Genomic DNA, 16407 nt, shown 5'->3' with positions numbered 1-16407 from the left:
AGAACTAACTCACTTGAAACGTCCATAGCGGATAGAGGAATCTGTGGATTCCAGGCAATCCCAGTCAAAGTTGCAGTGATCTTTCCCACAGAAATAGAAGAGAGAATAATAAAGTCTCTATCCAGAAGGAAAGGACCCTGAATACCCAAAGGAATCCTGAAGAAAATGAACAAAGCAGGACGTATCACACTTTCTGATTTCCACATATAGGATGAAGTGCTAGGAACCGAAACGGCACAGTCTGGGCCCAAAAACAGGCACACAAATCCATGGAACAGAATCGAGAGCCCAGAGGTCAACTCACGCATATATGCACATGCATACATGCACAACACATTTTCAACCAGGGAACCAAGAGTACACAGCGGAGAAAGGAGAGTCTCGACAAGAAATGGTGCTGGGAAGACTGCACAGCCAAATGTAACACAATGAGAGTAGAGCATGATGTTACTCTAGTCACACACACCACCTCGAAACGGATTAAAGACTTGAATGGAAGACTTGAAACCGTGAGACTTCTAGGAGAAAACCTAGGCAGCATGCTCGTTGCCATCTGTCTTAGCAGCCTATTTGGAAGAAGCGTGTGTGACAGGAATGGGCAACAAAGGAAACAGGCAGATGAGAAGCGACGTTAGACTGGGCCAGTCTTCCTCAGCAAATACAGCAGCATTGCCAGCAGATGTGAGCACAGCAGTAAACATCTGCCTAAATAAAAGCAATCAAAAGTTGCAAAGGATAGAAAAACTGAACCTCAAAAAAGAAAAAAAAGCATGCGACTAGGTAGAACAAGGTACCTAGGAATAACCTGTGCCAAACAGGTGAAAGCTATGTAAACCGAGAAGTAGCAAAGCTTTGGGGAAAGAAATTCCACAAGATACAAGGAAACGGAAGGGCATCAGTGCGCATGGAATGGAAGAAAACGAAGGAAGAATGAAGTATCATCACAATGATACCTTTCTTATCTCTGGAATCAGCATCTCTTTGATCTCTTCAAGTTTCTGTGCCAGGTTTCTGTTTGGAAAAGCTGTTTCTGGGTATCTCTCACTTGAGTATCTCAGCCTAAGCCAATCCTGGTACTGTAACCATGCATCCATCTTGGGTGACACGTTCACTATAATGTCATAAACACTCTCAGAATTCAAAGTTGTCCTGACAACCTCCATGGACACAGTGTTTCAGAGCCGTCTCCTCCCAGCCTGACTACTCCCCCTTTCCAGGAAGGATAGTTTTCCTTGTTCTGGATGTGTGGTCGGTTTTCAACTTTGTCCTCTAACTTGGAAAGGTCTACTACATTCCCTCTAGACACCGGTTTCTTTCCTTTAAGATTATCCTGGGTTTTATCACATATCTTTTGTGGATATGGCCAAATGGGTGGACTTTCCCCAGAGAAAGTCCTGGACTCCCTCCCAAGTTGACGTTGCCCAGGAAATCCTGTGATGCACAATGATCGTGTGATCTCATGGCAGTCTGACAATTCCACCTTGGTGGGTCACATATTTTCCTTCCTTCATGATTTGGGAAAGCGTACAAGATGCGTACATAGACTCTAATATTCTCATGGTTCTTTTTCTGGTGAGTATTGATAAGGTCTCCTCACAATTACTACTTCTTTATGATCTCTGTGCCAACCATACCTTGAAATCTGGATTTCCTAATGCTAGAAATCTGATCTGTACCCATGATACTAGCCCCTGAAGCCTGGGCCACGCAAGAGGAAGTTGGGCACTTACCTGCTGCACCACAGGGCCGGCAATGAATTAGACTTCTGCACCAACCTTTGGCCTGAACTTGGGAAGATGTTGGCCTGCTTCAATCATTCGTGAAGGGAATCAGTAGTAACATCATGGAAGGTATTATTTTACATTGGTTCATGAGTTTAGCACGGAACATGTTCTCTTGCTAGTATTCCGCTTCATCACTTTGCAAAGGTCTACCATTCTGTAGCATCATTAAGCACTTTGAGGTGATTACCAATCCTTGGAAGTTCATCCTCTCTGATCTCTTTCAGCCTATAAAGCTTTAGGCCGTAAGTCTGCACCCCTTTTGTGAGTTTTGATTTTATGTGGATTGATTGCCGTAACCCTGCATTCTAACATGCTATAGCTTTCAGATCTACATCCTCATAGATTTAGACTTCTGCGTAGGTTACATCATCTTCACCACCGTAAGGCTAATTACAGGCTCTGAGGATACTTGTGCCTAATCAACTCTTTCTCCCTCTGGCCCTCGTCTACTTTTCCGCTGGGAACCACCAATCCCATGTCACATGCTACCTGTTTGTTGGTCCGTTTTTCCTCTTCTCCTGTACGTGAGATCCTGTGGTATTTGACCTTACCCCGGCGCTTGTTTCAGTTCCTCTAGTACCCTCAGGAGCCATTCTGGTGGTCACAAATGGCTGTACTGCATCTGTTCCTACAGCTGAGTGCTATGCCATTGTGTGGCTATAGCCCATCTTCCTTCTCCATTCGTCCCTTGATGGGCATCAGGGAGGCTTCCAAGTCTTGGATATCGGGAGTAAGGCTGTGGTGAATACAGCAGTGCACGGATCTCTGTGCATTACTGTTTCCATGATCTGTGGATATATACGTCACAGAGGAATAGCTGGATCATATGCTAGGTGGATTCTGAAACATTCAGAATTTTCACTCCTTTGTGTAGTGGCTGCATTGCCTCAAACTCCCACCTGCAGTGCAGGAGGCTTCCCTTCTCTCCACCTCCTCTCTGAAACTTGTTTCGTGTCTTCACCCTTATAGCCATTCTGACCACTGTGAGCTGCTATCTCATTGCACTTCGGATTTGCATTGGCCTCAGACTTAATGATGAGGAACATGTTTTCATACAGCCTGTTGGCCATCTTTCTATCTTCCTGGGAGAAATGTGTGTTTCCATCTTTTGCCCAGGTTTTGTTGGGCTCATTGTTTTTTTTCCTGTGGAGATGTATGAGTTCACTGGATCTTATGGCTGTTCACCCCTTCTCCGATGTCTGTTCTGCAAACTTCCTGTCGCAGTTGTTGTGCTGTCTTTGCATTGAGTCGATGGAGTTGTTGGCTGGGTAGAAGCTTCTGCGTTGGATGGAGTCACGCTTGTTTCTTGTTTCTTTTGTTGCCCTTACCCAGTCACACATGCTTCTTCCAAGTAGGTGGCTATGCCAGATGGCAAAGAGCAAGCTGCCTGCATTTTCCCACAGCAGTTTCATGGTTTCAAGTCTTCCCTTCAAAGCTTTAATCCATTTCAATGTGGTATGTGTGCCTGGTGTAACATCATGGTCTAGTCTCATTGTGCCACTTGTGGCTCTGAAGTCTTCCCAGCACTGTTTCTTTTTGAGACTCTCCTTTCTCTGCTGTCTCCTCTTGGCTCCCGTGTCGAAAATGGGCTGCCCATATATGTGGCAGTTGACTGCTGGGCTCAATTCTGTTCCATGGGTCTGTGTGCCTATTTTGGGGGAAAGGCTGTCCTGTACTGGTACCTAGCGCTTTGTCCTATATTTGGCAATCAGAAAGTGTGATACATGCTGCTTTGTTCGTTTTCCTCAGGATTCCTTTTCCTATTCAGGGTCCTTTGTTGCCACATAGAAACTTTAATATTCTCTCTTCTGTTTCTGTGGGAAAGATTGCTGCAACTTTGACTGGGACGACATGGAATGCAGACATTGCTTTTTGCGGTATGGATGCTTAAAGTGTGTTCATTCTTCTATTCAAAGACCATGGAATAGACTTCCGTTTCCTTGTGTCTTGTGGAATTTCTTTGCCCAAAGCTTTGCTAGATTTCGGTAGACGTAGCTTTCTCCTGTTTGGCCAATGTTATTCCTAGATGTTTTTTTCTTTTTACTGGCATGCTTTCTTTTTCGCTGTTCCTTTTTTCTATTCTTAGCAACATTTAATTGGTTTGTTTTGGCAGAAGTTTATGGCTGTGCTCACATCTGCTGGCCATGCTGCTGTATTTGCTGAGCAAGAGTAGCGTGGTATAACGTTGCTTCCCATATGCCTCTACACTAGGTCACACGCCTGGCCCAGAACGGCTGGATGAGCGGTGAGGAGGCTCGCCCCCAGGATTCCACGTGGCCAACCCTGGGTTGCCGACTCAGAATGCAGGGACTTCACGGCTGCCCCACTGGCTGGCCCCTTTCGTGTCCCATTGGCAACCTGCAGTTGAGTGGAATGTACTTTAACATGTTACTTGAGCCCAACTCTGCCCCTGTGTAGATGAGGCCAGCTTCATTTTCTGGACCACTGTGATGTTGGAGTATTTGTCAGAATCGTGCCTCTTTTCCAATCAGGCTTTGGGGACACAGGGTTTCAGAGCCCGCGTGGAGCAGTCTCAGAACTCACCCTTCCCAGTTAGCCCAGGTTTGACCTTCAATGCAAGTTTTGGGGTTGTGACTTTCTCGGACTTTCAAACATTCAAGCAGACCCTAACTATACACTGAAGTCAATCACTGTGGATTATTGAGGTGTGATTTCTGTTTGCCTTCCATTTTCTGGGAGCTTGCTTTCTTTTCCATAGTCTAATCGTCATGGTTCTGAGCTATCTCCCTTCGATATGCTTATCAGGGTGTTCTCCTTCATTTCAAGTTAGGAGTTTGGTATTTCTTTAATCACCATAGGTTCTGTAGGCTGATGTGTGAGTGCTTTGGTGATTGTTGGATGTTGTCTTTGAATTTCCATCGGTCATTTGAAGGAATCTTTGCCATCCTAGCCTAGATCCACCTGAGCACTGAGTAAACGTGGTCATCTTGGTTGGTTCGATATTGTGAGATCAGAAACGCCATGTTTGAGGTTGTCCTGGAAACCACCTTCCCAGACACAATGGTTCCGAGACAAATTAGATGAATCTGATGGATTCCTCTCTCCAGGTGAGAGATCCTTCTGTCTCTTTTCTAGATTTGGAAAGTTCAGAAGTTCACACCTGATCCTTGAACGCTCCACTAGATTACGTCTAGATACTGGCTTACTTTATTTCCACAGGTTTTGTTATTTGTTTAATTTACCTCCTCAGCTGTGGCATGTTTATATTCTTTTAAATAGAATGATAATGTTCTAAGTTTCAGCAAACATCGTTATGTGCGGTGTCAAACACCTAATCAATACTCCTTCTATGGCAAGAGATGGGGGAGAGAATCTCATTGATCTCAACTGAGCACTGTAGCTTGTGAGGACAGCCTTCACACAGTAATGAAGCTTTTGGCAAAAGGGTGCTTTTGCTCACTCTTCCTGAGTCCTTCCAAACCAAGAGACATACCGCAAGCATGACAGGGGTCCATTCCTTCCAGGCTTCAAAGAGATGCCTAGTGACACATTACCATGTACCCAGTGGGTGCCTATGACGCCAGAGCTATGGAAAGTGAGACTTCTCTTCACAGAATACTAGGGACCTAGGACCGAGGCCTCTATTCTTCTCTTCAATGTCTTCAAGAGATCATTCTTGACTTTGGATTATGAGTAAGGCAGAAGGCCAACATAGGTCTGATAAGCTCAAGGTCCAGCCTCTTGTTTCAAGTCAAGTTTCAAGCTTGAATCAGCATGGCCTCCCCATCGACTTGAGGAGATGGCAATGTTCTCCTCTCAGTGCTTGTCCCTCTGTTATCACTTCTTCCCTATGATTCCTTTCTTATCCATTGAATTAGCGTCTCTTGCATCTCTTCACGTTTCTGCACCCAGATTCTGTTTGCAAAAGCTGTATCTGGGTATCTGTCACTTGAGTATCCAAGCCTAGGCCAATCCTCGGGCTGGAGACCTGCGGCCATCTTGGGTGACATGTTTACCGTGATGTCATAAACACCCTCAGAATTCTAAGCTGTCCTGAAAACCTCCATGCACACAGTTCTTCACCACCATCTCATACCAGTCTGACTACTTCCCCTTTCCAGGTAGGATAGTTTTCCTTGTTCTGGATTCCGTGTCTGTTTATAACTTTATCCTCAAACTTTGAAAGGTCTACTACAATCCCGCTGGACACCAGTTTCTTTCCTTTCAGATTATCCTGGGTTTTATCTCTTATCTTTTGTGGATGAGTCCAAATGGGTGGACTTTCCCCAGAGAAAGCCCTGGAGTCCCTCCCGAGATTGATTTTCCTGGTCAATCCTCTGATGCGTAATGATCGTGTCATCTCCATTGCCACCTTGGCAGGTCACATGTTTTCCTTCCTTCATCATTTGGGGAAGTGTTCCTGATGCGTTCGTAGATTGCAATATTCCCATGGTTCTTACTCTGATGTGTATTCATAACGTCTCTTCACAATTTCGACTTCTTTAGGATGTCTGTCTGCACCATACCGTGAAATCTATATTTGCTAATGCTACTAATCTGATCCGCACCCGTGATGCTCGCCAATGAAGCCTGTACCACCCAAGTGGAATGTGGGAACTTACCCAGTACACCACAGGGCCAGCACTGAATTGGATTCTTGGACCAACATTTTGCCTGAACTGGGGAAGATGTTGGCCTGCTTTGATTATTTGTAAAGGTAATTAGTAGTAACATCATGGACGGTAACCTTTTCCTTTGGATCCTGAGTTTAGCACGGAACATGTTCTCTTGGTAGAGTTGTTCTTCATCTCTTTGCCACTGTCTACTTTTCTGTAGCATTATTAAGCACTTGGAGGTGATTATCAATGCTTGGAAGTTCATCTTCTCTAATCTCTTTCAGCCTCCAAAGCTTTAGGCCATAAACCTGCTTGCCTTTTTGTAGTTTTGATTTTACATGAATTGATTGCCATAACCCTGCATTATAACACCCTATTGTTTTCAGATTTACAACCTCCTAGATTTAGACTTCTTTGTATGGTACATCATCTTCACCACCGTAAGCCTAATGACATGCCCATACCACACACTGGTGCCTAATCAACTCTTTCTTCCACTGTCTTCTGCCACCGATTCCCTCTGGGAACCACCAATCCCTTGTCATGTGCTACCGGTTTGTTTCTCCTTATTTTACTCTTCTCCTTGTAAGTGAGATCCTACGGTATGTGACTTTCTCCCTGGGGCTTCTTTCAGTTCCCCTCATACCCTCAGGAGCCATTCTCGTGTCACAAATGGCTGGACTGCACCCTTTCTTGCAGCTGAGTGCTATCCCATTGTGTGGCTATAGCCAATCTTCCTTCTCCATTCGTCCCTTGATGGGGCCCATGGCGATATCCAAGTCCTGGACATCAGGATTAAGGCTGTGGTGAACACAGCGGTGCAGGGATTCCTATGCGTTGGTGTTTCCAAGTTCTTCGGATAAATACGCTGCAGAGGAATAGCTGGGTCATACGGTAGATGGATTCTGAAATTTCTGCGGAAATTCCACACCGCTTTGTGTAGTTCCCGCACCGGCTTACACTCCCACCAACGGTGCAGGAGGCTTCCCTTCTCTCCACCTCCTCTCCGACACTTGTTGTTTCCTGTCTTGTTCCTTATGGGCATTCTGACCACAATGTGCTATCTGATTGCCATTTGGATTTGCATTGGCCTTAGACGTAATGATTATGAACATGTGTTCATACAGCTGTTGGCCATCTTTCTATCTTATTTGGTAAAACTCTGTTTCCATCTTTTGCCCAGGTTTTAATGGGCTTGTTGTTTTTTGTCTTGTGTTGGCATGTGCGGTTGTTGGCTCTTTTGGCTATTCAGTCCTTCTCCGATGTGTGGTTTGAAACATCCACTCGCAGTTGTTGTGCTGTCTTTGCATTGAGTGGAGGGTTTCCTCGGCTGGGCAGAAGCTTCTGCGTTGGATGCAATCCCATTTGTTTCTTGTTTCGTGTGTTGCCCTTGCCCAGTCACACATGCTTCTTCCAAATAGGCGGCTATGCCACATGGCCATGAGCAAGGGGCCTGGTTTTCTACTAGAAGTTTCAAGGTTTCAAGTCTTCCGTTCAAGGCTTTAATCCATTTCGAGGTGGTGTGTGAGCCTGATGTAACATCATGGTCTACTCTCATTGTGTCACATACGGCTGTGCAGTTTTCCAGCACCTTTTCTTCTTGAGACTTTCCTTTCTCCACTGATCCTCTTGCCTTCCTCGTTGCAAATGGGCTGTCCATATATGTGTGAGTTGACCTCTGGGCTCTCGATTCTTTTCCGTTGATCTCTGTGTCTGTTTTTGAGACCAGACTGTGCCGTTTCGGTACGTAGCACTTCGTCCTACATGTTGAAATCAGTAAATGTGATATGTCCTGCTTTGTTCGTTTTCCTCAGGATTCCTTTGGGTATTCAGGGTCCCTTGTTGCTGGATAGAGACTTAAGGATTCTCTCTTATATTTCTGTGGCAAAGATTCTGCAACTTTGACTGGGATTGCATGGAATCCAGAGATTGCTTTATCCGTTATGGAGGTTTCAAGTATTTTAGTTCCTACATTCCTATAGCACAGAATACCCTTCCATTTGCTTGTGTCTACTGGAATTTCTTTCCCCAAAGTTTTGCTAGTTTTCGATTTCCATAGCTTGCACCTGTTTGGCTAAGCTTATTTCTAGAGATCTTATTCTTTTTTTCCTGAGGTTCAGTTTTTCTGTTCTTTTCAAGTTTTCATTAGTTTTGTTTCGGCTGATGTTTATGGCTGTGCTCAGATCTGCTGTTGATGTTGCTGTATTTGCTGAGGAATACTGACGCTGTCTGACGTTGCTTCCCAGCTGCCTCTACACCACCTTCCATGCCTCCCTGAGAATGGCTGGACCAGCGGTGATGCGGTTCACCCCAGGATTCCGCATGGCCAGCCCCGGGATGCCGACCCAGAACGTGCAGACTTCACCACTGCACCACGGGCCGGCACCTTTCATGTTCCATTGGCAACCTGCAGTTGAGTGGAATGGGACTTGAATATGCCACTTGAGCCCAACTCGGGCACTGTGTAGATGAGGCCAGTTTGTTTTTCTTCTCCACTGTGATGTCAGAGGATTTGTCAGAATTGTGTCTCTGCTGTCCCTGCAAACTTCATAGACACAGGCTTTCAGAGCCTGATTTTAGCAGTCTCATAACTCACCCTTACCAGTTACCCTAGGTTTGACCTTCGCTTGGGTTTTTGGGATTGTGACTTACTCCGACTTTCGAATGTTCAGAGTATGTCTAAAACTGACATCTTTCTTTATGTATTATTCATGTGTGATTTCTGTGTGCCTTCCATTTTCTGGGACCGTTTTTTATTTTCCGTGGTAGAATCGTTGATATGGGCTCAGCGAGCTGAAGACTCAAATGAAAGATTGCTTGGACTCTCAAGATCCTGCATTGGTGTTCTTTTATTGAGAGAACAGTACAGGATAGCATGGGGACAGGACACATTAGCAGTGAAGAGCTACTGCTGCTGCTGCCTGGCGACAGGACCCATGGCTGGTCAGAGCTGTTGCTGCTGCCCTGACTAGAGTGTTAGGGCTAATTTCATAAGGCATGGGTATATGACTAATTTTTACTCTAAAAAGAAATAATGATGTAAAATGTCTTTAAATGATTTCAGTACAGATGGGGTCTGGACATTGTGTTGTCATATTTTTAGATACGAATCTGGCCATATAGATCAGCATGTAGGTGAGAATGCCCTGGGCTTCTCACCCTGGGGCAGCCCTAATTCATACCATAAAAAAATCCACTGGGTCATATAGTTTGGCATGTAGTCCAGGTCAGCTTCAGCTTCCCTAGCTGGGGCAGCCCTGATCCACATCATAAAACCTCCCTGAACCTATTTGGACTGGAAATCTTTGGGGATATGGATGATGGTCAGTCTTCTGTGACTACTTCTGGCTGTACAGGGTCGTAGAGCTGTCCCTAAATGGGGCCATAGGTAGACTTAGGCAGTTTAGTGGACCAGAAGTCTTGCCCCATTGAGTTCAAGCATGACAAGTTATACAGATCCTCTGGAGATGAGAGAGTCACTGACAAGAGGTGGTCCAGGAAGTGAAATATTTTTGACATGGATAAGACAAACAATGAAACAGACAACAAAATTTCATAAGAAATACAAGCAGTATGTTTAACCCAATGAGTAAGGTTTTGAAGTAGTGCAGAAACCTTGTCCTGACTAGGAGTTCAACCAATCATTTAGATTTAGGGTTGGTCAGACATGGATTTAATTTGGTGGCTGGGATACCAAGCCAGAAATATTTTGATGGTAGTCAGGAATATAGACACAACATTCAGTTTTTATAATGGCACACGTGCCCCCTTGTGCTGCTGTCAAGACATCCAGAGCCATTTGGATTTGGAGGACTGCCTTACACACTTGGGATACTTCTAAATTGAGCAGTGAAATGCTACGTTGTGTATCATTTAAGGTCTTCATAGTAAATTTGTCTAGGACTTCCATGTGCAAGACTTGAATATGCTACAAAAGTCGATTCCTAATTGGTGAAAGAAAATTGCGGAAATATGGTCATACCAGTGGAAGACAGGGCTGGTCAAGTGCTGTTGCAATTTGGGTAGGTTAGCAGGAGGAGATATAGTAAATGTAGTTCCACCTTGCATCCAGACAAAGCCTAGAGTGCATCGTCCAATCCATGCAGGTGGTAGCCAAGGTCATAAATTGGAGCCACATATCCACTGAGCCCCGTTAGGGGCTAACCAACGTGTGTTGAGCCATGTATCCCAGTCAGTCTGAAACCAATCAGTATTTTTTTTAAGGCTATGATATGAGAACACATATAACAGGGATTTTTTCCCATAGGTCGAGTGCTATAAGGCCATGTATCACAGGGGTGATTTTTTTTCCCCAAAAGAAAGTCGCCTTTTACTGAGTTGCCCACTAGTAGGAGTGAACCAAATATATTCATCCCAAATTTTGTATTGTCCATCCTGTGTGTATTAATAAGTTGGGGACATTACCTTTGGAACTTGTTCTGTATGATCCAAGTGTGACAAGGCAAATCTAGTTAGTATTTGGACAGTAGTATTGAAGGAAAATGTTTGATTGTGGCCAGGGAACTTCCAGGCGTCAGAGGTAGATGGCCACAAGGAGACATTACTATTAATAATACATGAATATTGCGGAAGAAAAGAACTAGAATCTAATATCCATGAATGCCTACTATAGCTTCTACAGAAACATAATTTTTTCTCTCTTAAATCACTCTCATTTTTACAAAAGATAGCCAAATCAGGATTAACAGGCTTGCAAATCAAGTGTAGTTTCAATACAACTTGCTCCAATTATTTACATAAGAGCAGCAAGAATAGTAATTGTTCATACAGGCTTTTTTAAATGTGCTTCACTGGATCTTTTCCTGCGGAATCTCAGATTGAACTGTGAAGGCCTCTCGAGGCCAGAAAAGCCAAGCCAAGGACTTGCCATCAGATTTGGCCTGAAGTACCTACAGATTTGAGTGGTGTTCTCTTTGAGGTCTCCCCAAATATTCAGAGGTTCCTTGCACCTGCCAGATAAGCAAGCTTCCTTACTTACAGGGTAAGATTGCCAAAATCTCAGTAAACAAGGTACCAGGCCTGTGTTTCCGAGTGGCTGTATTCCAGAAAGTCCAATCTTTGTTCCTGAAACGCTGTCTTGTCATATCTGAGACTGTGTGTTTCAAATATGACATTCCAGTCAAAGCCTTGGTCATATAACCAATGTGTCCTGTTATAAGGAGAACAGATTCTTATGGAACTTATGCAAATATTGCCATGAAATGACCATACTCAGTCACAAAGCGTTTCCCAATTACAGAGGGATAAGGTAGGGAGAAAAAGATAAATGTTTCACTTTTGCTCATAACGGTATAATTTCACCAAATGGCTGTAAGTTATAGGTAGCATAAGAGAAAAGAGAAAAAGATTTCCTTCATTATGAGAAAACAAAACAACACGTCAAAACTCAACAATATTTCAAACAGAAGTCCTAAAAATTTATAATCGTCCTAATCAGTGCACACAGTCCTGTATAATCAATTCTTGAGCTGAATCTTCTGTTAGCAGATCGATGAGCTTAGTTTCTGTTAGAATTCTGTCATTTCTTACTCCGTTAAGTTTTACAATCTGAAAGTTTATCAGAAGCCTGTCGTTTAGACTCTTTGTGTCAGAATCCTTTCCAGGAATTTCTCGGAAGTTGAAACATATTTGCAAAAGGAAAAAGCATCAGTGTAAAACAACAACTATCTGCAAATGGACAAAGAAATCAAAAGGGCAATTGGCAAAGAAACTTGACTAATTGTGAGACATATAACACTTCCAGATAATAAGTGAACTTATCACTGACAATCAGGGCAGATCAGAATTTTAGGAATGCTATCTAATTTTGAGACGTCTATATTAATAACATTTACCCATCAACTACCAGCTAAGAAAGTCTATTGTCACTTATTTCACAATGTTTCCCCTTTAATTTAATAGACCAAATAAGCCAAATTACTTTAGCATTTTCCTCCTTGTAGGAAGAGAGAGCAAATTCTTTGAGAAGTCTCAGGGACCCTCTGAAAATCCTCAGAGTAATCATTCTTCTGTCTACCAGGTCTAAAGAACGCCTTCATTCAGGATTTGAATATTTTTGAGGGAGAAGCTTGTCACAACATATCAAAAGTTTTTAAAATGTTGTTCAAATAGCAAACAACACTCACGGTGAAACAATGCTCAGGTATCCATTCAAAGTGATAACAGAAAGAGTCAAAAATATTAAGAGTAAACTCAGCCATTATTTTCACAAAACAGGTTTGTCTCTTAGGTAGACGTACTCAAAGGAACAGCACTTACATCCTCTTTACCAAGAGCAGATCAAAGGTTGAAGAAAATGCATCCTTTTAGAGAAAACTAAATTTGAATTTATGCACCTACTTATGTTTCACATTCAAACTCATTCACTTAATTGAGCTTACTTTAGTCTACTTGAGCAGGCATAAAACTCATTTCAGAATTCCTCCTTCACAAACCTTCTACATCTTTCTTTTTCATTTTCAGTACTTGTCCCAAAATCTTTCTTTTTTCCTTTCTAGTACATCAGGAGCAATTTATCTTTCTTAACCCATCAAACAAAAATATTTCCATTCTTTATACCTTTTTTACTGAAAACATACATTTTAACTTCCTTGAATACAGAGCTCTTTTGCTTAGTAATTTCCAGTAGCTTTAATTCCATAGGTTAGTTAGAGCCTTTAACGCTTAACGGACCTAGTAAAAACTAAAAAGTTAAACAATTATGAAATGTCTTTTATATCAGCATTCTAAACACTTCACAACTTCAGAAACATGCCACTTCGCACTAAAACACAAGGCATGCTTTTTGATACACCCAAACGCTTTTTGCCTCTTCAATAAGAAGCCAAAAGTAGATAACTTAGATATGTTTAACAATAATGTGTGAGTGTTCCATTCTATCCAAAAGTGACCTGCATATTCATCTTTTTATCATTTAACTTAACTTGGCAAAACTCAAGATTGTTACCAAAAAGGATTTCGAAGCTGTTTTTTTCCCCAAGTATACAGACCATAAAAGTTATTGTACTCACTTTTATGAGTTTTATGTATTTAAACCATTTGTTTCCAACAATTATGTTCACATTACTATGGAAGCCTCATGAGGCATTAGACAAAACTGGTCATCATTTAAAGCTATTATTTTGCTGACAAATTTAACAGACAAGGTGAACTTATATGACTAGTAAACCGAGTCTGAATGCCTGCATCCTATGCAAATACTGACAACTCTGACAAGAAGACAATTTTCAATGAAACCAACAAACTAAAACAAGCTTTCACTTACCAAAGTTTAATTCACATCACGTTAACCTTGAAAGTCACTCTGTTAATTTGGACTACATTTAGAATTTAAGAAAGCACTTACTTTAAGCCAACTAAACAGAGATCTTAATTTTGGCCAGACCATCCAGGGGTTAAAATATCACACATATAATGTACACATAGACACATATACACAGAGACTGTACAACTATTGTTTTAAAAACTACTGCCATGAATCAGGTACAATAATATAAAGCTCACCAGTTACAAATCAAAACGTTGTTTTGAGCCTTTTTACTAAGACTTATGGAGAAGACCCTCAAGATGCTAGACTTTTTGCAAGGGCACACTTATGGCCATTTATCCTTTTCCCCTCCTTTTTTTTTTTTTCAGTCTTAAGAATGAGTGATATGCTAGATAGTAGTTCCTGGAGAGGGGGGAAGATAATCCTTTTCATGGTAAAGGAACAAGGTGGAATCTGAACTGCCTCTAGAACTGTATTTCCAGTCTTGCAAGGATTTTCTAAGGACGGTTGCTCTTGATTTCTCAGAAACTGGACTGTAACTTGAAGGACGTTCTAGGTTGATCTACCTGTCCAACTGCACCAGAAAGGCAGAGAGAAACATCACACATTTTCTACAAGCTGGAGTTTCTGGGGCATAACCCATACAATTGAAAGTGTTTCTAATTAGTTAGAATGACCCTGAGTGATGAGTCTTAAGGGATGCTTATCTCATTCCCCATGGCAGTAAAGCCAGTGTCCGACTGACAGTGAAGTGGAGAAGGGAGGAGTGCATACAAAGGGCTTAAGCTGCCTGGAGGCCGGGGCTCCCAGTACCCGGGTTGAGAATGAAGTTCCTTGCAAAAGGTTTTCAAGTTTTCCGATTTTACAGAAGTTCCAGGTTCTGGTCAAGTCCAGCCTGAACTTAACCCAGACTTGGTGACAACAGAGGACATGATGAGCAAAACAAAGAAAGGAAATGAAGACATCAGACCTCACCCTCATGGCCGCTCAAAGAGGGTTATCAAGAGAAGACTCCCTCAACAGTTCCCATGCTGGGGCACACTACTGTAGCATGACAGTTCACAGAATAAATCCCAGGTCTGCTACCCTCATAGCCAATTCAGTAGGTGACTAAAACACTCAATGAGTCAACCCCCAAGAGAGGGAACCCTACTTGGGCTTTCCGGGGTGATCAGGCCCAGAAATGCCAAGTTTGGGCTCCCAGGGGTGGAGGCCATGACTGTTGACAGATTTCTTTGCTTCCCTGTTGCAAAGCTCAAAAGGAGACGAAAATCGCCATTGCAACTCTAAGAAAGATGAAAGAGACAGGTCCATTACCTTGAAAATCCCCCCTGAACCTGGGCAGCATCCTGCCTGTCAATCCTACTGTGGGGTTCCTATAACAAGGGGTGATGGGGGTGTCCCCCAGCATTGCATCCATTGCATATCTTCCCTGGTATGCCTGGAAGTTACAGGTGCCTGGTGAACATCTTTCCTATTCTGCCTGGCAGTAATAGGTGCCTGGTGAATGGTCCCCAATAGAAAGGGAGAAGTTAAAGAGAGAACAGGATGGAGAAAATTAGTGAGGAATTTTCCGCCGCTCTGGGGGGCATTCTACCCAATTTCGTGTTGGAGGCATTCTCCGAGAAGGGCTTCCCATACGCAACCAAAGGTTAGACTTTGGTACTTTCCTTGAACTGGAGTCCCAATTGGGACATTCACACAGTTCAGAGCATGGTCAGGTGCGATGGGAGGTATCCCAATCCATCCTTAGGAAAAGAAACCTTACAGGGGAGTCTTGCAGATTGCCGACCATCCTAATGACTTAAGTGGCCGACCCGTGTCCACCTAAAATTTGTATATTAGAGATAGAGTCAGGAAGGAATGGAGTAATTCACTCTACATCGCCCTTAGGCTTAATGTACTGATTCTCTTCAAGCTGAATGCCACGATTTGCCCCATAGAGTAGCCATGGGTAGCAAACGTAGATTCATACAGCTATCCAAGACAGTTCCTGATGGAGAAGTGAATTTAGATTCATCCTCGAAACAGAGAGAGGCACAAGGAAGAAAAGGGCACTTACCAGAAGTTGAGCTCAGAAACCGATGAAGCAAGTTCCCGGTAGGGGGGCCACAATATATGATGGTGGGTCAGCGAGCTGATGAGTCGGAAGAAAGATTTCTTGGTCTCTCAATGCCTGTCAGAGGTGCTCTTTTATTTAGAGAATGGTACAGGATAACATAGGGACAGGACCCATGGGGAGTAAAGAGTTGCTTCCTGGGGACAGGACCTATGGGTAGTGAAGAGCTGCAGGCATGGGAACTGGACGCACGGGCAGTGAATAGCTGCTGCTGCTGCATGGGGAAAGGAGCCATGGGCAGTCAGATGTCCTGCTGCTGCCCTGAGTTGAGGGTAAGGGCAAATTTTATAAGGCATGTGTATGTGACATTTTTACTGGAAAAAGAAAAGATGATGTAAAAAGCCATTAAATGACTTCAGTACAGATGGAGTCTGATTATTGTGTGGTCGTATAACATTAGATACGAATTTGGCCATATAGATAGGCATGTAGGTGAGCATCACCTGGGCTTCTCTCACTGGGGCACCTCTAATTCATACCAAAAAAAATTCACCGGGTCATATGCTTTGACATGTAGGCCAGGTAACCTTGGGCTTTTCGAGCTGGGGCAGCCTTAATCCACATCACTCGTCATTGTCTTTCTCAGCTATCTCCCATAGATACGCTTATCAGTCCATTCTCCTTCATTCCAAGTTATGA

The sequence above is a fragment of the Equus asinus genome, chromosome 21 (assembly GCF_041296235.1).
Source record: "Equus asinus isolate D_3611 breed Donkey chromosome 21, EquAss-T2T_v2, whole genome shotgun sequence".
Classification (NCBI taxonomy): domain Eukaryota; kingdom Metazoa; phylum Chordata; class Mammalia; order Perissodactyla; family Equidae; genus Equus; species Equus asinus.
This window is presented reverse-complemented; position numbering follows the sequence as displayed.